This window comes from Pseudorca crassidens, chromosome 19, assembly GCF_039906515.1.
Source record: "Pseudorca crassidens isolate mPseCra1 chromosome 19, mPseCra1.hap1, whole genome shotgun sequence".
Taxonomy (NCBI): Eukaryota; Metazoa; Chordata; class Mammalia; order Artiodactyla; family Delphinidae; genus Pseudorca; species Pseudorca crassidens.
In genome coordinates this window covers 51,267,174-51,290,735 of record NC_090314.1, presented here as the reverse complement: position 1 = coordinate 51,290,735, position 23,562 = coordinate 51,267,174, and the positions used below count along the sequence as shown (strand labels likewise).

The 23,562-nt window shown below is 46.9% G+C and overlaps 1 protein-coding gene across 1 annotated transcript in view; it reads left to right on the top strand.

The window, feature by feature from the left end:
• The window catches only part of LOC137212545 (zinc finger protein 135-like), a gene marked incomplete at its 5' end in the record, with an annotated part of 38,150 nt that extends 15,489 nt beyond the window's left edge, over positions 1-22,661 (top strand). The window contains 2 exon segments of the mRNA XM_067716043.1: positions 13,755-14,059; positions 15,685-22,661.
• Positions 22,662-23,562: the final 901 nt, after the last annotated feature.

The window sequence follows — 23,562 nt, the reverse complement described above, 5'->3', positions numbered from 1 at the left end:
CAGTGGTGGTGGTTGCACAGGATTGTGAATGTACTTAATGCCCCTGAATCGCACAGTTTAAAATTAAAAAAGTTTAAATTTTATTATTTTACACTTAAAACACTTAAAGTACAGGGTGTCATAAATAATGTGAAAGAAAACAATAAAATTACAAAACACCCAAACACAAACAACGACAGGGGAAGTAAAGTAAATTTCAGGTCGGGGGAGGGTTGATGGTATAAATCTGGAGCTGACAGTGATGGTGGTTGCAGATCTGGCTCTGCCCATGGGGCTGGTGATTTCGGAAATGGCGCTGGGTCTCCTGCAGGTTCTCCCTGCAGGGGTGGTAAATTAACATCTGGATCTGGGACTCCTGCAAAAGCAGCTGCAGGTTCTCCCTGCCCAGGTGGTGGATCCTCATCTGGCTCTGGGTCTCCTGCTGGAGCTGTGAGAAAAGAAAAGATTACCCACAGGCCTGCCTTTTCACGAGCCTTTCCAAGGACAGAAATCTTCCCAGAGCCTTCCAGAGAAGTCCCAGCCCAGGAACCCATAGCAGGATGTCTTCTTTGACTGCAGTCCACCAGATGGGTGGTCTGATGCCAGTCTTTGCTCCTGGCCCAACACCAGCCTCTAGGGACTCCTCCCTGTGTGGCCCAGCACTCACCCCTCCCCACACACTCACACGCACCCACCCCTTCTCTGCTTTGCGCTCTGCCACAGTGAGAGGCTCTAGGGCCTCCAGCTGACTCAGGCGAAGGTTGACACGGTGCTCCAGGTCAGAGCCAGATATGCTGAGCTGCATGTAAGCCGGGGACAGGACCCGGGGGAGTGGCCTGGGTGGTGTCTGGGCAGGAGGCCTTCATCTCTGGGTCCTGGTTCTGGAGAACCCTCCATGGCCACACTCAATGGGAGCCTGTGTTGGCCCTCGTTGGCAGTGTGGCACACGGCCCCCTCTCTTGGGGAGATGGATTGGGAGTCCCCGTCGACCAGTCCTCGCTTATCTCCAGAGTGGGGCTCTGCAATGACAGTGACCAGCAGCCGGCCCGGCCCGGCCCAGCCCAGAGGTATCAGAGCCCTGTCCAGCCATAATCACTGATTCTTCTGCCCACTTGACCTCTGCTCCCCGATCAGGCACAGACATGTGTCCGCTCAGATATCCACCCAGGAGGAAAGAGATACATTTGGAGGGCTTGGGGTAAATTTTGGGCAGAAGGGCGCTGCCCCAGCTCTCCACATCCTACCCAGCCAGCTTTAACCTGGGGTGTGGACATGACCGGCCCACCAGGCTTCTGACCCCTCATCAGCCTGCTCTTGCTGAGGCAGACCTACCCCACGTAAATCCCCCACCTCCACACATACAGGGAGGGGACACAGGGCTACCTGGGTGGGATCAGAGTGGTGGCCTGGCCTAGGCTGGCCTGCCCTGGGCCTCTGTTTGTTACCTTTGGGTCCCTCTGGGCAAATGGCCAAAGGCATCTGGGGTGAGACCTGACCTAATGTCTGGAGCGTCAGTAAAGGCTCTCACTGTGGACTTTCCTGAGACCATGTCCTCAGGATATTGGGACGCAGCAGAACATATCCGTTTGAGCATCTCCAACCAAGTGAACCGGGTAGGGGCTTCTCTAGAATGTGGGTGCCTAGTTACTCAGGTTCCAAGTTGTGTTGGGCTCTATTGCCAGGGAAGTGAGGTCGCTTCCTAGGGTCCCTTTACCCAGATTTCTTCCTTACACAGAGCTCCCCAAGGGCACCTCTGGGCTGCTGAGTGCTCACCGGCCCCCCATGCCATGTCCATGCACAGTGACACCAACACAGCCCACTCCACAGCCCTGGGGAGGCCAGTGTGCAGCCAGGACCCCAGCTGAGGACACAGCTGCTTTCAGACCTGGCTCCTCCTCCTCCCCAGTGATGTGGCCCTGACAAGCCATGTGCCTCTCAGGAACTCCCCAATCTCCCACCTGCACAGTGGAGGTCATTCTAGCAGCTACTTCCTAGGGAGTCCATCACGTGTATAGAACTATAAACACCTACAGTGCCTGTAAAACCCCTGGGCTGGTATCACATGTAGCTCATGCAGAGACTTAGCAAAGGAAGGATTACGTAAAGGGCTGGCGTAGCACAGAATACAACTGAAACAGGCCTGGGTCTGCTCTGGGATCTAGGGAAGGTCACTCCCCTTCCTGCCTGTTTCCCATCCCTCCTCCACCGTGGGAGGGTTGAAATTAAATAAAATTCAGACATCGTCCCCTTTGGCATACAACCTTCCAGGTTCTCCTGTTTTTTTTTAATTAATTAATTTATTATTTTTGTCTGCGTTGGGTCTTCGTTGCTGTGCGCCAGCTTTCTCTAGTTGTGGTGAGCAGAGGCTACTCTTCATTGTGGTGCGCGGGCTTCTCATCGTGGTGGCTTCTCGTTGCGGAGCACAGGCTCTAGGCGTGTGGGCTTCAGTAATTGCAGCATGCAGGCTCAGTAGTTGTGGCTCATGGGCTCTAGAGTGCAGGTTCAGTAGTTGTGGCACACGGGCTTAGTTGCTTCACGGCATGTGGGATCTTCCCGGACCAGGGATCAAACCGGCGTCCCCTGCATTGGCAGGAGGATTCTTAACCACTGCACCACCAGGGAAGCCCTCCTGTTATGTTTAGATTCAGGAACCAGTGTCTCATCTCAGCCTCTGTGGTGCCTCCTGGTCAAACGTCCTTGTGTAATCCCCACCCCTCCAGGGTGCATGGACATTGTGACTGGGTTCTAACATGAAGACTGATTTATGAAAAGTCTGTGACTTCTACTCAATCCCTCTCCCTTGCGTTCATTCTCTTTCTCTGTCTGTCAGTGCCTCTCTCTCTCTCTGTTTCTCTGTCTCTCTCTTTCTTATATGTATGTATGTATGTATATATTGTTAGGGCTCAGAGCAGGTCACTTCTAAATATGTCTTAATGACATATTAATTCTTTTGAATTAATGTTACTTAAGAAAAGACCCATGCAAGAGAGACACTTTGCATATTCTCTGTGTCTCCTGGAAAGCAGGAAATAAATCTCTCCTATGAAAGGTGCACCACCTGGGGGCTGAGGGCTGAGGGCTGCAGGCATGCTGCCTCCTGCAAATCAGTTCATTCTGGGAATCGTCTGTTGTGATTCCTGAGGTGTGAGGTAGCTTTGTGATGACAGAGGTCCTTATTTTTCTTTGTGGATTGCCTTTTTGTGTTGTGTGTTAAAACTCAAAGCTCATGATCTACATGACCAAACCCAAGCTCCTATTGATTTTCTTCTGTTTTCTTCTATAATTTTGAATAGTTTTGCATTTTAAGTTTGTCTGTGAATAATTTTGAATGAATTTGGTGTAAGTTGTGAAGTTTGCGTCATTTCATGCCATATGGTGTCCAATGAATTGTTCCTTAACTATTTTTAGAAAAGTTTTAGGACACTGTCTCCATTTCAGTTTGAATTTCTGCAGTTTAGTGGGTTCAGCCGTTCTACCAGCAGGGTGCGCTGTCTCCAGTGAACTGTGAGTCAGGTGCAGCCTGCCTGTCCCGCACTGACCACAGAGGAGACTGAGCCCGCCTCTCTGACTCACGGCGCACGCGCCTATCACCGGTTTTGGCTCTGCGCGCAGCTGACAGAAGTTTGTCTCAGGCGCCGCCAGAGCTTGTGCAGGGGTGGCCGGGTCAGCGTCTCTGCTGCCAGGAGCTGAGTCTCCTTTAGACTCGCCGGGGCTTGGGCTTCAGGACAACACGGGGCTGTGTCCATGCTGACAGGAGCTGCGTTTCCTGACGACCCAGGAGACGCCAGGAGGAAAAGGTGAGGAGAAGTGAGGAGAAGCTTCCTGTGTGTGTGACTGACTGCTGAGGGAGAGGTGTCCGTCTTCACGCCCCCCAGGAAGGGCTTAACGTGGAAAACTGCGTTTTATGTCAGGTTTTTTGTTTGTTTTTGTTTGGTTGGTTTTGGGGTTTTTTTGCGGTATGCGGGCCTCTCACCGTTGTGGCCTCTCCCGTTGCGGAGCACAGGCTCCGGACGCGCAGGCTCAGCGGCCATGGCTCACGGGCGCAGCTGCTCCGCGGCATGTGGGATCCTCCCGGACCGGGGCACGAACCCGTGTCCCCTGCGTCGGCAGGCGGACTCCCAACCACTGCGCCACCAGGGAAGCCCCTTTAGTCAGTTTTGTGTGCAGTGTAACCGGCATGAGTTATGTGGTGTCCATTTTTCCCAGCACTGCTTATTGTGGGGACTGTCGTTCCCCTTGGTGTGTCCTTGGCCCCTTTGTCGCAAAGTAACTGACCCCATCTGTGTGGGGTTAATTCTGGGTTCTGTTCTGTTCCTCTGGTCCCTGCGCCTGTTTTTGTGCCAGTTCCACACATTTTTGGCCACTGTAGCTTCACAATATAGTGTGAAGTCAGGGAGCAAGATGCCTGCAGCCTGTTCTCCTTTCTCAGGGTCGCTTTGGCTATTTGGGGTCCTTTATGGTTCCACACAAATGTTAGGATGATTTTTTTTTGTTTTTTTTTTTTTGTTTGTTTTTTGCGGTACGCGGGCCTCTCACTGTTGTGGCCTCTCCCGTTGCGGAGCACAGGCTCCGGACGCGCAGGCTCAGCGGCCATGGCTCACGGGCCCAGCCGCTCCGCAGCATGTGGGATCTTCCCGGACCGGGGCACGAACCCGTGTCCCCTGCATCGGCAGGCGGACTCTCAACCACTGTGCCACCAGGGAAGCCCTGTTAGGATGATTTGTTTTATTTCTGTGAAAAATACCATTGGAAATTTGGTAGGGATGGCATTCACTGTGTACGTTGCTTTGGGCAGAATGGAAATTTTAACAATATTAATTCTTCCATTCCTTGAGAAGGGGCTATCTTTCCATTTATTTATGTCTTTTTCAATTTCTTCATCGATGTCTTAAAGTTTTCAGTGTGTAGGTCTTTCAAGTCCTTGGTTAAATTTATTCTTAGGTATTTTGTTCTTTTTGATGCAATTGTAATAGGGTTGTTTTCTTTCTCTTTCTGATGGTTCATTACTAGTGTTTAGAAATGCAATTGACGTGTGTGTATTGATTTTGTAACTTTACTGAATTCATGTATTAGTTCTAATAGTTTTTTTGGTGTGATGATGTAGAAAATTGGAACTTGAAAATCCCACTGCTTCTATTGCATCCAGATCATCCACAACACCAAAGACAGAGTGGCTCCTAATCTAATCTTCCCACAGTGCCTGTAAATTCCATGTGGACTTTGGGTGAACTGGATCTGGGTAAGGCTTGGCCTCTATATGGAAGTTTGATGTTTTCTCTGCTTTTCTGGCATGGTAATGACAGGGCGTTTTGAAAAGTAACTTACTTCCCAGTAATTTCGAACATACAAACAACTTTACATACATAAAAACAAGTCATAGCTTGATCACGTATATTCCTAAATATTAACATTGACATTATTTAAAATGGAATTGTTTTCATAAATTGTTTTTCAGATTACTTATTGCTAGTGTACACATATAAGATAGATTTTCGTGAATTGATAATTTGTCCTATAATTTTGCTGAATTAGTTGATAGCTCAAATAATTTTTTGTTGATATAGGAAGTTCTATATACAAGATGTGATCTGTGTTCTGTGAATAGACACAGCTTTAATTTTTCCATTCACACGTGGATGCCTTTTATTTCTTACCTCAAGACTCTGGTTAGAACTTCCAGTACACTATTGAGTAACAGCAGTGAAGGCCAGCTTCCTGGCCTTGTTCCTGATTTCAGGAGTAAATCTTTCAGGCTTTAACATTGAGTATGATGTTTTCTGTGGCTTTGTGTACTACTCTTTTCCATACTGAACAAATATCCTTTTATTACTACTTTTTAAAAAAAACTTTATTGGAGTATAGTTGATTTTCAATGTTGTTACTTTCTGCTGTACAGCAAAGTGAATCAGTTATACATATACATATATTCACTCTTTTTTAGATTCTTTTCACATGTAGGTCATTACTGAGTATTGAGTAGAGTTCCCTGTGCTCTACAGTAGGTCCTTATTAGTTATCTGTTTTATATATAGTAGTGTGTATATGTCAATCCCAATCTCCCAATTTATCCTTCCCCCTCTTTTCCCCTCTGGTAACCATAAGATTGTTATCTATATACCAATACATCTGTGACTCTATTTCTGTTTTGTAAATAAGTTCATTTGTACCATTTTTTTGGATTCCACATATAAGCGATATCATACAATGTTTGTCCTTCTCTGACTTACTTCACTCAGTATAACAATCTCTTGGTCCATCCACGTGGCTGCAAATGGCATTATTTCATTCTCTTTTACAGGTGGGTAATATCCCATTGTTTATATGTACACATCTTCTTTATCCATTCCTCTATCAATGGACATTTAGGTTGTTATTCCTACTTTTGAGTGTTTGTATCATGAAATAGCACTGGATTTTGATTATAGCTTTTTCTGCAATAATTGATAGGATCATGTGGGGGGTTTTTTGTTTTTTTGTTTGTTTTTGCGGTACGCGGGCCTCTCTGTTGTGGCCTCTCCCATTGCGGAGCACAGGCTCTGGACGCGCAGGCTCAGCGGCCATGACTCACGGGCCCAGCCGCTCCGCGGCATGTGGGATCTCCCCAGACTGGGGCACGAACCTGTGTCCCCTGCATCGGCAGGCGGACTCTCAACCACTGCGCCACCAGGGAAGCCCTGATCATGTGTTTTTACTTCACACCTTTATTGTGGTTTAAATACGTTGCTTAGCTTTAATATGTTGAACAAGCTGAAATTTCTGGTGTAGAGACGCTTATGGCATCATCCGTTTAATATTGTTTTGCTTTCATGTTGCTCTTATTTTGTGGAGGATTCTTACATTCCTAAGTTATACTGATGTAGTTTTCTTTTTTTTTGATGTATTTGTATGATGTGGTTAGATTCAGCTTGGTGTTAGTGGTTTGGAGGGTTAGTGTTAGGGCTGAGACTTGCGGGGGCTGGGGCTGGGTTATGGTTTACGGTTATGACATATGTATGGTTAATGACTATTTTATGGTTTTGGTCACGGTTGTAGTTTTCTTTATTAAGGTTTATGGTTTTGGTCTCATTGTGTTAGGGTATGGGTTAGGATTGGGATACAGGTGGGATACGGGTATGGGTATGGGTTAGGTTTAGGGTATGGGCTAGGGTTAAGGTTAGGTCAGGGTTTAGGGTCAGGGTCCGAGTTTAGGATTGGGATCAGTGTCAGGGTGAGGATCAAGGTTGAGCTAGGCCATTGTTTTTCTGCCCCTCCAGCCCTGGGCCCTGATAGATGAATGTAATGTCTGCTCTGGTCACTCAACTGATTCAAATTGAACTCAGCTCAGTCAAGGGTACTTAGGGTCTCAGAGGTCATGCAGGGTTTCCCTCTACCCTCCCACCTGGGAAGGGATGCTGGCCCCACTCTGTCTGAGCAGCCACAGTCCAGCGCAGCCCTGACATGCAAGGTACTCTCTAGACATGTGTGGATTTATACAGGACTGGGTGCATCAAGCTGCCGGCCCATCGGTGCTACCTTGTTGAGGGCTGGTGGGGCCCTCCTGGGACTGGATGGACCCTCTGTTCCATCTGCATGAGTGTAAAAACAGTCAAGTCTCAGAACAGCCCTTGGCCTCTGAGCATCCAGGGAGGCATCCGTGGTCCTCCAGCTCAGGTCAGCCTTTGCCCCTCAAGCCCCTGTGGCCAATTACTGAGCCAGTTGTGCTGCTGGGTAATTGAACAGCTACCTGGTTATCCTAGACAGTTCCTTGGGATGTTTCAGTTCCCAGTATCCATGTGGTTGAAACAAATGCCTCCTCCCTCATTGCCTCTTAGCCTGCCAAGAGAGGTAATAACCCTCCAAACATTGAGTGTGGCCCTGGTCATGACAACCATACACAGACTGTGGCCCTGCAATCCTTCAACCTTCTGGTTGTAACCAAGATTGATATTCATATCCATTGAGAATCAAAGGTATTGAAGCACCACCTAGAGGGGTGGGATAGGGAGGGTTGGAAGGAGACGCAAGAGGGAGGAGATATGGGGATATATGTATAGCTGATTCACTTTGTTATACAGCAGAAACTAACACACCATTGTAAAGCAATTATACTCCAGTAAAAGTGTTAAAAAAAAAAAAAAGGTATTGAAGCATCTGGGAGCCAGACAGTTTCACATTGAGGCCATATTGTTGGGGAGATATGTGCATCCCTGTCCCATACCCTGTGGTCTCTGGAAAGCCACCAACTGTGTTAGCGTGGTATAAAATAATCCTTGAGACTCCCACTGTTTCATTGAGTAATAATTTCTCTACTTTTTATAGAGAGAAGAGACTGGAAAATGAGCAAATTTGTTCTTCATGGGTGGGTGATTAACGTGAACATGGGGCATGATGCCTGGGCTCCCACCTCCCAGGGACAGGAATGAGATCTCTGCACCTTCCGAGGACACACAGGCTATTCTTGACCAATCTCTGAGATGTGTGGACCCGATGCCCAAGGCAGGAGCCCTGAGTTTCCCAACAACAACAAAGTTGCTTTTTCAGCAAGTGGGAGAGCTTCTTGCCATCCTGGGAGGACAGCAAGAGCACTGGAAGGGTGGCCACAGCCCCTGACCCTAAGTGAACCGTTTCCCTCCTTGGACTTCAGATTCTGTGCTGTGCAGTGGGCTGTCGGTGATGTGGAATCTGCTGCTTCCCCCAACCCAGCATCTATTCTCAGCATCTCAGCTTTTGGGAGTTACATCCCACCTGCTTCCAGTCCACACTTTTGCAGAGGGTTGATCCCATGTTCCACTCACCTCAAAAATGGGTATATGGTCCATGTCTAGCCAGTCCCATGTTCCATCCTCTTGTTCAAGGATGAGAATGTGACCCAAGCTGAGCAAAGGTCTTTAAAGCTGTGACTTTTCATGGAACCTAAAGAAGGAGAGACCCTTCCCAGTAGAATGGACATGAGTGGGTGTCAGCTTGGAGTTGCTGGAGGCCCCTGATGCAGAGATAGACACTGTAGCTGTGGATGGGGCCACCACAAAGTCACTTAGTAGGACAAAGGGACCAGGTCACACTATGAGAGTGTGAGCCCCTGTCCCACCAGGCCCAAAACCACTGCCATAACTGCCTCTTGCAAGTAGAAATACATATTTCTATCATTAAGAAATTTATTATTTTTACATCAGTAAGTGTGTCCAGTCCCTTGGAATCAAAAAAGTCCTAGCTTACACATTAGAATCAGTAATCCCTGAGACTCCTTCTCGCAGGGTGTTCTCATTCAGGGCGTCATGGTGGGTGGAGGTGAAGACACTGGGTGGGGTCAGATCGTAGGGGAGCTGCTGGACATCTCTGTTCCTGTTCCTTCCCTGTCCAGGAGAGGGAAACCCCAGCATAATGAGAGGAGAAACAGCAGGGGAAAGAGGTCCCTGGGTGGCTAATTGGTATGTTTGTATTTTCCTAATTTTAGAATCATTTTGTTAATGTGTTTTTATTACAAAATCACCCATTTCCTCTATATTTCCAGTTTGATACAATAGGTTTTTTTCTTATTTGACTTTTAATTTTCCCTCCCTTTTAGCTTCCTACAGACCTGTCACAATTAATGAACACATATTAATACTTTTTTATTAACTGAAGTCCATATTTTATTCTGGTTCCCTTTGTTCTACCTTTTTCTGTTCCAGATCCCATCCAGGGCACCACATGACATATAGTCATCATGTCTGTTCAGGCTCTTCTGGGTTTTGACAGTTTCTCAGACTATCCTTGTTTCTATGACCTCGACAGGGTTGAGGAGGACTAGTCAGGTATTTTGTAGACTGTTCCGCATTGGGATTTACTTGGTGTTTTTCTCATGATTAGATTGGGTTTATGCGTTTTGAGGAAGTTAGGTCAGAGAGGTCAAGTGCATTCTCATCATTTTATGTCAAAGGAGCAGGCTCTCAAGGCAACTGATCACCGTTCATGTTAACTTTGGTCACATGGCTGAGGTCGTGTTTATCAGTTTTCCCTGTGAAGTTATTTTTCCCGTGTCCATACTGTATGTCTTATTTAGGAAGAACCCACACTTCAGAAGAGGGTTGGGTTACCTCCTTGATGGATGGCTGTGTGTCTACATCAGTTATTTGGAATTCTTCTGCATAGGACATTTCTATTCAACCCAATTCATAAGAATGTTTGTAATCATTTATTTTACTAGTGTGGGCACCTGAATAGTTATTTTATACTTGTGGTTATAATTCATCATTACAGTATTTGGGTGCTTAATTCATTCTTGCTTTGGATATTGAGAGCTTTTTTCATTGTCTTGTGGAATTATGTCAAATGAAAACATCTTGTAGGTTTTTTTTTTCTTGGTACTTCTTTACTTTCTGATAATTCAACATTATCCTGGCTCATATATTTAGTCTCTCAGTCCTAGTAGCAGCCATTTCTTCAAAGAGCCCTGATTCCTTTTATTAGAGGATGGTATTAAAAAACTTACCTTTGGGGACTTCCCTGGTGGTCCAGTGGGTAAGACTCTGCACTCCCAATGCAGGGGGCCCGGGTTCGATCCCTGGTCGGGGAACTAGATCCCACATGCGTGCCACAACTAGGAAGTCCTCAACCCCATGTGCCGCAACTAAGACCCGGCACAGCCAAAATAAGTAAATATTTAACAACAACAAAAGATCTCCCATTAAAAAAAAAAAAAAAAACTTACATTTGGAAGCTAAATGTACCCAGCTGATAATGCACTGAAATATGTATTCCAACTTATGCGTATACACCTAATTATAAACATTTTTTTTAAATTTATTTTTGGCTGCATTGGGTCTTCATTGCTGCACGCGGGCTTTCTCTAGTTGCGGCGAGCGGGGGCTACTCTTCATTGCGGTGCACAGGCTTCTCATTGCGGTGGCTTCTCTTGTTGCAGAGCACGAGCTCTAGAGCACGTGGGCTTCAGTAGTTGCGACACACGGGCTCAGTAGTTATGGCTCATGGGCTCTAGAGCGTAGGCTCAGTAGTTGTGGTGCATGGGCTTAGCTGCTCCACAGCATGTGGGATCTTCCTGGACCAGGGCTCGAACCTGTGTCCCCTGCATTGGCAGGCAGATTCTTAACCACTGCGCCATCAGGGAAGATCTATAAACATTTCTATATGGAACTGTTTGTATCCATGTTAAGCTAAAGATGAGTTTACATAAATGCCACCAACCTGATCCATTATTACATGGATATTGTAACCTTCTCCCTTTGCTTATCTGTAACTTCCTACTCCAATGGTGAGAAACCTGGCTTCCACCATCTGTCATTTTTTGAATTCATCGCTTGCTCCATTCCAGATTACAAATACAGTGGTCTCAGCATTCTTAGCTCCTACCCCCAGGGAAATAACTTTATAAAATAGAGTCTAGGGACTTCCCTAGTAGTGCAGTGGTTAAGAATCTGCCTGCCAATGCAGGAGACACGTGTTCGATCCCTGGTCGGGGAAGATCCCATATGCCGCGGAGCAACTAAGCCCGTGCGCCACAACTGCTGAGCCTGCGTGCTGCAACTACGGAGGCCCGCGCACCTAGAGGCCATGCTCTGCAACAAGAGAAGCCACTGCAATGAGAAGCCCGTGCACTGCAACAAAGAGTAGCCCTTGCTCGCCGCAACTAGAGAAAGCCCGTGCACAGCAACGAAGACCCAACACAGCCAAAAATAAATAAAATTTTTTTAAAAAGAAACAAAAACATAAAATAGAGTCCACTGTTAAGGTAGAGTCCACTGTTACCTTTATTCTACAGATTCCATTTATTTCCAAAGTTACCGAGGTCAGCACTTTTTGTCCCACCACCAACAGTGAGGTTATTTTTTAATACATTTCTAAATCAGTTTTTGTTAAATTCTGTAATGCATCCTGTGGCACTCCCATATCCTAAATAACTAAAATTAAATATATTATGATTTATTTGTTGGGCTGTAAAAATTTATGGGTTTAGACAAATGCATAGTGGCAGGTATTCATCACTAAAGTATCATATGGAATATCTCAGTCTCCCACCCATAACCCGTCTACCATCTCTCTGTTTTACTTGTTGCAGAATGTCATAAATGGGGCCATACAGTGTATAGCACTTCAGACTGGATTTTTTCACTTAGCAATATATGTGTAAGACTCATGTTTTTTGCATGGGTTGATGGTTCATTCCTTTATATTTCTGAATGCTATTCCACTGCATGTATATGGGAGGGAAAATAATTTTCCCTCTATCTTTCTTTGTTCTTCATTGAGATCCCCCATGTAGTAATGAAAATGAAAGGCAGATGAACTGGAGAAAAACATTCAGAAGTTTAATAACGTGTGTACCTCCTATATGCATAAGAGATATTCAGGAAAACTGAGTAACGCCCTGAAATGGCCCAAGCCATCACCTTAAATACCATCTTCATCTAAAGATAAAAAAATGAAGGAAGGGTATGGTTGTTGTGCAGATTTAAGTCTTACCTTCTCCACTGATAAGAGTTTCTTGAGATTTATTCATCCTTCCATTCTTGGTATGGAGAGAGAGAGCTTTCAAATGGAGACTTCCTTTATAAATGTCAACTTCCTTCACAAAAGGGCAATCTTGACTTGATTTTCAGAGATTCTTATGTGTCTTCTTTTTTAAAAAAAAGAAATCAGCTCAAAGTAATCCTTATGCCAACAGGCATATTTTGGGGTGGCATATTCTGCTCCCCTTGAAATGAATGTACCCCAATTTGCTTATGCATTCTTCTACTGAAGGACATCCTGGTTTCTTTAAGTTTATAGCCATTATGAATAGAGTTGCTGTGCTTAATTACATCCTTGTTTGCATTTGGACATAGTTCTTAAAAGCAGTTGTCTAAATACTGGACGCACGATGTTGGATCCTCACGTGAGCCTTATTGAGCTTTGGAAAAAACTTCTAAAATGTCTTTTAAAGTAGCTGTATATGCATTTCACCAGCAGTGAAGGAGAGCTCTTGTTTTTCCTCACCCTCCATCAATCAGTAGTAGTTTTTTTTTTTTTTTCTGAGTTTATTAGTTCTAATAGGTGTGCAGTGCTATCTCATTGTTGTTTTAATTTGCAATTCCCTAATGGTATATGATGTTATTTACTATCTGTATATCTTCTTTGGCCAGGTGTCTGTTCCAGTCTTTACCCATTTTTAATGGGGTTTGTTCTAGAATCCTTGGTGTAATTTGAGTACATATCTTTTATCAGTTATGTATTTTGAAAATATTTTTCTTTCAGTTTGTAGCTTGTCTTTTGGTTTTCTGAATAAGATATTTCATAGAGTTTAAAATTTTTTAAATCCATGTTCAAAATTTTATTTCTGGGCTTCCCTGGTGGCGCAGTGGTTGAGGGTCCGCCTGCCTATGAAGGGGACACAGGTTCGTGCCCCAGTCCGGGAGGGTCCCACATGGCGCGGAGCGGCTGGGCCCGTGGGCCATGGCCGCTGGGCCTGCGCATCCGGAGCCTGTGCTCTGCAATGGGAGGGGCCACGGCAGTGAGAGGCCCGCGTGCCACACACACAAAAATATATATATATATTATTTCTTAGGCTTTTGAGACTCTGTGTTAAAATTCATCACCAAACCCAAGGTTATGTAGATTTCCTTCTATGTTTTCACCTATAATTTTTATAGTTTTACATTTTAAATGTCTATGGACAATTTTGAGTGAATTTTGGTGTAAGTTGTAAAGTTTGTGTCTACAGTCTTTTGATTGCATATGGTTTCCAATTTATTATTCTATAACTATTTTTGGAGAAGTCATGGGATATTTGGCTCCATCTCAGTTTGAATTTCCAAATTTAGTGGTTCTGCAGGCTCGCCAGTTGTGAGCGTGGGCTCCAGGGAACTGAGAGGTTGAGGTCTGCACTTCCCAGCTGGCCAGCAGGCGGCACCAAGCCCACCTCTCTGATACTTGAGGTGCATGTGTGTTCCACTGGTGGACTTGGCTCATGAAGGAACTTGGCTACTTGTGCCACTGATAGAAGCTCGGTCTCTTCAGGATCCACCATGGTTTCAGCTTTGGGACAACACTTGGCTGAGTCCATGCAGACAGATCTGAACCCAGTGTCTTCAGGAACCACCAGGAGGCACCACCTTGGGAGTAAAAGGTGAGGAAAAATGGGAGGAGAAGCTTCCTGTGTGTGCCTTACTGCTAAGGGCGGGGGTGGGGGGTTGGGTGTCTGTTTTCAGAGGACCCAGCAGAGGAAGGACTTGATGTGGAAAATTGTGGATTTTAGTTAGTTTTGTATGTGTTGTTGATGGTGTCCAGTTTTCTTGGCAACATTTATTGAGGGGACTGTCTTTTCCCCGTTTTGTGTTCTTAACTCCTTGTTCGTGAATTTACAGACAACATACAAATGGGTTTCTTTCTGTGCTCTCTATTCTGTTCCTCTGGCCCATGTGTTTGTTTGTTTTTGTGCCAGTACCATACTGTTTTGGTTACTGTAGCTTCGTAATGTAGTGTGAAGTCAGGGAGGGAGATGATTCCAGCAGTGCTCATCTTTCTCAGGATGGCTTAGGCTATTCAGAGTTCTTTGTTGTTCCATACATGTGGTAGCATTGTTTGTTCTGTTTCCATGAAAAATACCATTTGAACATTGGAGGGATTGCATTGAACATGTACACTGCTTCTGTTGCTGAATTAAGTTGTATGGACCCCCCTCCTTGGAGGTCCATATGACTTGATTCTGTAACAAATTTTAGTGAGCCAGCCAGAGGGTGGCTTTGGATCTGCCATTCTATCCAGTAATTCAGCCAGGACTTGCTTGCTGACCTAGGATTGACAAAGCTGGCTAAATAACTGGGTAGTTTGCCCCAATCCTTGACCTCTGGGCCAGTGAGGGCTACTGAATCCAGTCTGAGATCAAAAAGCAGCCAAGGGTTAGGTAGAGTTCTCCCTAGGTAAAGACCGGTTCCCCACCCTTGCGTATCTATAGCAAGGATGCTTGCTACACATTGGGGTAGTATCCAGGGGACAGCTGGCACAGGGGGCCCTGACCCTACTTCAGCCAATAAAGCCAAGATTGGTTGTAGGGGTTGGCTGGTTGAAGGAAAGGATCCTGGCCTGGCTAGAGCCAGACCTCTGTCTAGAGGACTGGACTGGGCAACTGGTTATCTAAATATAGCCGATCCTCTAGTAGTGGGTGAGATTGGACAATAGGCTGTCTAGTTGGACTGGTTCCAAGCAAGGGGACTGGACTGGACGAGAAGCCCTCTGGAGGCCACCACATGGTAAGAACATCGCCTTGTTTTCTGTCTGTATCGTAAGTCCTAGTCTCTGTTCTTTATACAAGTGAAGCTTCAGTCTCTGTTCTGTGTGGTCTTATCTGTCCTAATGCTCTTGGAAATCCTTGCTGCAACTGTGGGCACGGATCGAGCACATAAAAGCCACTAGGGCACTCACCACTGGAACACTCCTGTGAAAGGATAAGTCAGTCACAGACCAGGTTAGATGAGCACTGGGCACCCTGCTGACTGGAAACAAATGTCCGTGTAAGTAGCCACACTGTAAAACGCCCAAGCCACCCAGTCCCTGCTGTGTTCCCTATATCCTTTAGGATATAGTAAAATATCCAAGAGCACATCTTTTGTGTTGGTCTGTCTTACCCCAATTTGCCATCCCAGGGCAGGGTACCTGTCTCTGTCAGGTAGATCTCTCCCCACTACTGTCCATCACAGATCTCTTGGGATCCCTCCTCAGACGTGAACCCTTTAAAAATATTATTTTTGTCAGGTTTCAGGAAAATCGCTTTGCCTGGCTGGGGAAAGAAGAGGACCCCCAAATCATCCGAAGTCCTTGGGTCCTTGTAGCTGGTTGTATAGAGAACTGGACACATGCCAAATGAGTATTTGGCCTCCCTGCTCGATCACCTGTAACCAAGCATGGACAAGCCCTCTTTGAACAGTCTCCTGGAATGCTGGAGAGGCTCTCTGGGTAATTTATTTGGCTAGAGAACCCTTATTTCCCACTCCACCTTCACCCTATCTCCAGGGACTGCTTGCTGAAAGCACCCACCTATATCAGGTATCTCCTACAGCCCCACAATGGGTCTGGGAATGTCTCATTGCTGACTTAAGAGGGGATCTGGGACTTCCCTGGTGGCACAGTGGTTAAGAATCTGCCTGCCAGTGCAGGGGACACGGGTTCAAGCCCTGGTCTGGGAAGATCCCACATGCCGCAGAGCAACTAAGCCCATGTGCCACAACTACTGAGCCTGCACTCTAGAGCCCACAAGCCACAACTACTGAAGCCCGTGCACCTACAGCCCATGCTCCACAAGAGAAGCCACCACAATGAGAAGCTCGTGCACTGTAACGAAGCCCCCACTCGCCACAACTAGAGAAAGCCCGCGGGCAGCAACGAAGACCCAATGCAGCCCAAAAAAAAAAGAGAGACAGAGAGGGGGGACCTTATAACTAAGGCCCTCTTAGACAGCATCTCCCCTCCCATACCCCACAAAGATTGGTTCACGTTTCAGAGCACCTAGATCACCTGGTGTGGGCTAATCTTGTGGGATCTGCATCGCCACCAACCCTAGAAGGAGGCCACTGGGAAGTTGGAAACAGACTAGAAATAAGGACTCCCCAGTAGGGGTAACCAAGCCTCTATCCCAGCGAAATCGCCACTAGGGTGCATCCTCCATAACTAGAAATTACCGCCCACTAACAGCTTCTTTTCTTTTGCAACACATGGCCCCAGTATAAACTGGTGGATGGAGAAAGTTGGCCAACTAATGGCTTTCTAAATTATAATACCATTTTTCAGTTGGACCTCTGTTGCCAGCATTTGAAAAATATGGGATGAGATCCCCTATGTCCAATTTTTCATGGTGCTTTGCAAAAACAAGGGCCTCCGTGAGAAATGCAACATTATCTCTAATGTCTCTCTCTCCTGGTACTGGAATCTCAGCCTGAAGATTCTTTTTTTTTTTTTTTTTGCGGTACGCGGGCCTCTCACTGCCGTGGCCTCTCCCATTGCGGAGCACAGGCTCCGGATGCGCAGGCTCAGCAGCCATGCCTCGCGGGCCCAGCCGCTCCGCGGCATGTGGGATCCTCCTGGACCGGGGCACGAACCCGTGTCCCCTGCATGGGCAGGCGGACTCTCAACCACTGCGCCGCCAGGGAAGCCCCTGAATATTCTCTTGACTTCCTCTCTCTGCCAAGGGTAGCTTCTCCCCCTTCTGACAGTTCACCCGAGACTCCTGAGTCATCTACCCCTACCTGACCTGGTTCCCTGACACCTTCTACGCCCTCTAATTCACAGCCACCCTACCTGGTGCCCTTGCCACCTCCCCGACTCTCCCACCTCCATCTCTCAGCATGCCTCCCTTGGGGACTAGTCCAGTTCACACCCATAGCGGCATTCAGTACCAGCCCCCTGGAAGCAATAGGCTATTCCCCCTTTCCAAGGTCCTTAATGGAGAGGGCAGACTGACCACTGCATGTACCCTTATCTTCCTCAGATCTGTGTAACTGGAAGGATCAATCCAAGGGTTTGAAAGAAGATACCAAGGGGGTCCTTAATTTAGTCTGGGGAATATTCCACACTCCTTTCCACACTTGGGTGGATGTCCAAACCCTCCTGAACATCGTATTCTCTGTGGAAGAAAAGACACTGATTATAACTAATGCAACTGAAGAAGCTGATAAGACCAAGCAAGATAACGCAGGACAGGTTCTATACCAGCCTTGAATCCAGGCCATTCCCTATATGGACCCTTGGTGGGACCAGTAAGTGGAAAATGGTCAGCAGCACCTCACACATTTCAGGGATTTGATTCTTAAGAGCATTCAATTGGCTGGGAAGAAACCCTTAAATTGGAGTAGGGTTCAGGGAGTCATCCAGGGACTGAAGGAAACCCCCTTGGCTTTCTTGGAATGCCTAAGGGAGTCCCTTTGTGGGTACACGAAGGTGAACCTGGAGTCAGTGGAAGGGTAGGCCATTCTTAAGTCCCATTTCACTTCCCAGAGCGCCCCAGACATTAGGAGAAAATTACAGAAGTTGGAGATAGGGCGCACTACACCTTCTTCCTGGGGTGGAGTCAGCATTTCGGGTGTTCAACAACCAGGATCTGGAGGCAGATGCCAAGGAAACTAGACCAGCGGAACCCAACTGCCAGTATTCTGGCTTCAGTAATTCAGGGTCAGTCAACCTCCCAGTGATGATGGGGCCTCCCCCAGAGGGACCCTGTGACATCAGTGAGTCACCCCAGGTATTGAAGACCACACCCACAGTGGAGAGAAGGGCTCAAAGCCAGTCCGTAGGGAGGAGGGCCACGGGGAGGGGGATGCCCCAGACGTCTCAGAAGGAAGCTAAAGGGACCACTGTGTCCAGGCTCATCCTTGCCGGTCTCACACGTGAAAGAAGAAGAGGACTGAAGGGGCCCAGGGGCTCCTTGGAGAAGCCTTGGCTGACCCTGACTGTGGGGGTAAAACACACTTTCTAGTTCACTTTCTAGTCGACACAGGGGCCATCTACTCAGTCTTGAACACCCGACAAGGCAGAATGACCAAGGATAAATGTAAGATAATGGGAGTGGAAGGGAAGCCACAGGAACATAATTTTATAGAGCCCCTTGAGTGCGATTTGAAAGGGAGAATGTTATCTCACTCTTATATGTACCAGAATGCCCAATTCCCCTAATAGGAAAAGACTTACTATACAAATTGGGAGCTACAATTTATCTCTGAGACAAAAACCTTACCACTGAAAAGCCCAGAATACCCAAGGTGGATGATTAACAGTCATGGGCAGCTGTTCCTCATCAGCCACTGCACTGCAGGCCATCCTGGAAGCTCACCAGAGGACACATTATGAGCAGGAGGCCCTATATCAACGGCTCATCAGGGATTTCCCTGGTGGGCCACTGGCTAAGACTCTGTGCTCCCAGTGCAGGGGGCCTGGGTTTGATCCCTGTCAGGGAACTAGATCCCACATGCTGCAACTAAGAGTTCTCATGCTGCAGCTAAAGATCCTGCACGTTGCAAAGAAGATCCCACGTGCCACAACTAAGTCCCAGCACAGCCAAATAAATATATATATTTTTTAATGGCTCATCAAATCCATGACTGCCCCCAATTTCCGTAGTCTCCTTAAACAGGTGGTTGAAGCTTGCCCTATCTGCCTCCAGAATAAGGCCAACACAAACCCCCAACCAAGGTCAAGGGAGTGACCCCCACCCAGCATAGAGGCACATATCCAGGTCAAGACTGGCAACCTGATTTTACAGTAATGCCCTGGACACAAGGAAGTTTTAGATACTTGCTGGTTTTGACTGACACCTTCTCCGGCTGGATGGAAGCATTCCCCACCTGAACTGAGATTGCCTGGGAGGTCTCTAAGGCCCTGTTCAAGGAAATAATCCCTCAGTTTGGGCTCCCTAAGTCCATCCAGAATGACAGTGGGCCTGCCTTTGTTTCCCAAATGACTAAGGGAGTCGCTAGAGCTCTAGGAATTAAATGGGGTTTACACTCCACTTGGAGATGACAATCCTCAAGAAAAGCAGAATAGGTCTTCCCTGGTGGCACAGTGGTTGGGAGTCTGCCTGCTAATGCAAGGGACACGGGTTCGAGCCCTGGTCTGGGAGGGTCCCACATGCCACAGAGCGGCTGGGCCCGTGGGCCACAGCTACTGAGCCTGCGCGTCTTCAATGGGTGAGGCTGCGATAGTGAGAGGCCTGCGCACCACGATGAAGAGTGGCCCCCACTTGCCACAACTTGGGAGGGCCCTCGCACAGAGACAAAGACCCAACACAGCAAAAATAATAAATTAATAAACTCCTACCCCCAGCATCTTAAAAAAAAAAAAAAAAGAAAAGCAGAATAAATCAAACCCTCAAAAGAAACTTAGCCAAACCATGTCAAGACAGTCATCAACCCTGGATCTCCCTTCTCCCCACAGCACTTTTGAGACTGCGAATAGCCCCTAAAGGAAAGCTCAGGTTAAGTCCATATGAGCCCATGTACATGAGGCCCATTCCTGAAGGACCCGGCTCCAAGACCAATCTTAAGGATATGGACCGGCAGAAATATACCTTACAGACAGGGGAAATAATCAAAGCTTTACATGCCTACGAGAATCCGGAACTGCCTTCCCCTTTAGACAGGGTTTTACATCCTTTCTCCCCTGAAAATTGATTTATTTGAAAACCTGGAAGGCTGGAAATCCACAAGACCAGTTAGACCCCAAGTGGACAGGACCTTATCTAGTAATCTGGACTACTTATTCTGCTTTACAGTTATAGGGTATAACTCCATGGGCCCACCATACCAGAGTGAAAACAGCACCTACACCGAAGGAAGAAGTTACTGAGCCATCCACTCAAAGCGCCTATGAACCTGTCACAGACCTTAAGTTACTTTTCAAAAGGCCTAACTTACCAATAGATAAGTAATGCGGTGGGCAGGCTTAGTAGTTGGCCTTGTCATTGCTATTGCCTTACTTGGCTCCTGCTGTTCTGCCAAACTCCCTCCCTCTGGCAGAAATCTCCTCTGTCCATGCTGGATATCAGGGACATTAACGTTGGAAGCAGGATGAGTAGCCATTATTGTCTATTCTTTCTTATCTTCTCTGCTCTCTTACAACTGTCCACATGGAATGGGAACTCAGTGCAATAGTAAATTTCTCACGGATTATAGCCCGTGGACAAAGTCTATCCCAGTGCTGGTCTGTCACCCCCAACCACAAAGTGATGCCTATGGATTAAAGGTATTACATTTTACCCCTAAGAATGACAGCCTCACTCTCACCTTGGCTAACGAGTCTGCTGAACCTTCCCCACTTGAAGTTCGTATCCCATCCATAATGCAGCTTCCCTGCTTGGACCTCACCCCTTGCACTAACATCTCTAACAAATACAAAGCCCTCACTCTAAAGTGCCATCACTCTAACCAGTCTCTGTCTCGCTGCCACTGCCCGTCAGCAGCCCTTACCAAAGGGAGGGACTTGCGATAACACCGGGGGCTGCTCTGGACTCTGATCACTGCTTCTTCCATTACCCCACAATTTAAGTGCCCCGGGACTGACTCCTATGGAAATCTCACCCATTGGTGCCCTCTGCACTGACTCAATGAATACACACAGGGACCAGATGGGAGATGTATTTACTGGGGAGGGAAGACACCAGTTGTCTGGGGTTTAGTTAGTGGCCCTCCTGAGGTCTGAGGAAAAGCCATTAGGTCCAGAATCCCCCAGTGACCCCTGCTATGCAGGTGGGCTTCTCTCCCCACACTGCAAGGGCACCCCCTCTTGGGCTACCCACTTACAGAGGTGGTTCAGTTCCTCAGAGGTGCACCAGGCATGCACGCCCCCTGGGTACCTGTTCCATTGTGGCCCGAGAGTAAACCAGCTGCCGCATCAGAACAACCCCAGCACCTTCCCTTTTCCAGGGTGGGCTCTAGCCTGCCCTTGCTTAGATAATGCCCAATTTGTGCACAATGCATGCTAGGCCAGCTAAGTTCGAGGAACCTAGGTATAACCATTCATAATGTCACCCAGCCCCCAGATACAAGGGCAATAGAACTCACTCTGGCAGGAGTAGGGATTGCTCTTGGACTGGCGGCCTCCTGAGGAGGTTTCGCATGCCATGAAATCACGCTACAAAATCTGACACGGGCCCTTGAGGACTTGTCTAAAACTACAGGGGTGCCTTACAAGGGCTCTGTACCTCTCTGGACTCACTAGCAAATGTTGTTCTCGACAATAGGCAAGCCCTTGACGACCTCCTGGCTGAGCAAGGGGGGTCTGTGCAGTTACGAATGAAACCTGCTGCATGTATCTCAACAACTCTGGTCAGATTGAGGTCAACATGAGAGGGAGATGAGCAAGCTCAGTGGTAACACACATAAACACACAAAGTCCAGATCCAAGCTCCATCTGGAATACGGTCAAACAGAGCCTCCCCAGCTTAACCTGGTTTCCTTCATTTCCTGGCCCACTAACTGCTATCATCCTCCCGTTCATCTTCGGGCCTTGCCTCCTTAACTGCCTTGTCAACTTCGTTAGCAAAGGGCTTGAAGCCAGCAAACTTCAGATGACACAAACACAAGGGTACAAGCAACTGGGACTACAGCCTGGTGACCACCAGACATATTTTAGGCAACACAGGGAACAGTTCTGCTCCTCTAATCCAGGGGAAAACTATGCCCATGTTCAGCAGGAAGCAGCTTCAGAAGGCAGAGCATTGCCCTTCAGCACCCCTCAAGAATGAGGAGCAGTAACAGAAAAGGGGGGATTTTGTTGTCAGAGCTGTGCCAGTTCTTTGCTCAAAACCCACCAACCCCCGCTTGAACAGGAATTAACATGTATCTTTAAGTCACAGGGTCTGGAGACAGAAGAAGGAAGCTATAGGAAGAGATAAACACCAGATAGAACCAGCTGGAACAAAGGTGGCAACGAATCTGACCTCCAACAGACCCTCAGTCTCATTCTGCTGAGTTTACTGCATTGGCTACTAGATGACACACCTACTGGTGGCCCTAACTGGAAGATATGGACCAAGAAAGGATAAAAAGGGTGTGGCTCCCCTTTCCAGGGAAGTGCTGCCCCTTCCCTAGACTAATGCATGTGCTCCCCATCATTAGCCTCACTCCTCCCGCCTTTGTCTTTACTCTTTAAAATCAAATCCCTCTCACCACATGGGCAAGGTGATCTGTGAACTAAGTTCCCACTTCTCCATTCCTTGGCCACAGAATAAAACTTGAGCTGCGTCAGTCTCAGCTTCGGTTTCGTTCTTTGGGTATACAAACCCGAACTAGCATCTATTCTATACTTTCTTTTAATTCTTGTCCTTACACCAATAACAAGCATTATTGAAAACAGTCTCCTAAAAAGAAGACTCTCTGGGGAGTTTCCTCGTGGCCTAGTGGTTAGGAGTCCCAGCTTTCACTGCTGTGGCCCAGGGTTCAATCCCTGGTCAGGGAGCTGAGATCCCGCAAGCCACATGGTGCAGCCAAAAGAAAAAAAAGACTCTTTGCAGTCTATTTATTACCCTGGTTTTGTAAATCAGAGAAGGAGAGGGAATTCCCTGGCAGTGCAGTGGTTAGGACTCAGTGCTTTCACTGCTGGGGCCCAGGTTCAATCCCTGGTTGGGGAACTAAGATCCTGCAAGTCGTGCAGTGTGGGAAAGAAAGGAAGGAAGGAAGGAAGAAAGGGTTTTTTTTGCTTTTTTTTTTTAGAAACAAAGTTTTTAAAAATAAAATACAATAAGGAAGGAAGGAATTGAATCCTTGTCAACTGGTGTCAAGCCAATACCACAACCATTATGTCTTTCTCAATAAGTGAAATACCATTAAAATAAATTACATAACGTTGTAAAAGTTAAGTCATAGGCAAAAATCCTGTGTAACACTATGGCATATCCATTTCATCTAGGCTCTCAGGATGCAACATCACCTATTATGGAAGAACTTTTACATCTTCATGATCACATGTTAATAATCAGTTTTTGGATAAGTTCTCTAGTCCTCTATATGATTTTACTAATATTGACAACTAAACTGACTCATACACGTACACTAGATGCACAAGTAGAGATAACCATTTACCAGCCACCATTCTAATCTTAACTGCCTTATCATCATTACGAATCCTTTACGTGATACGTGAAATCAA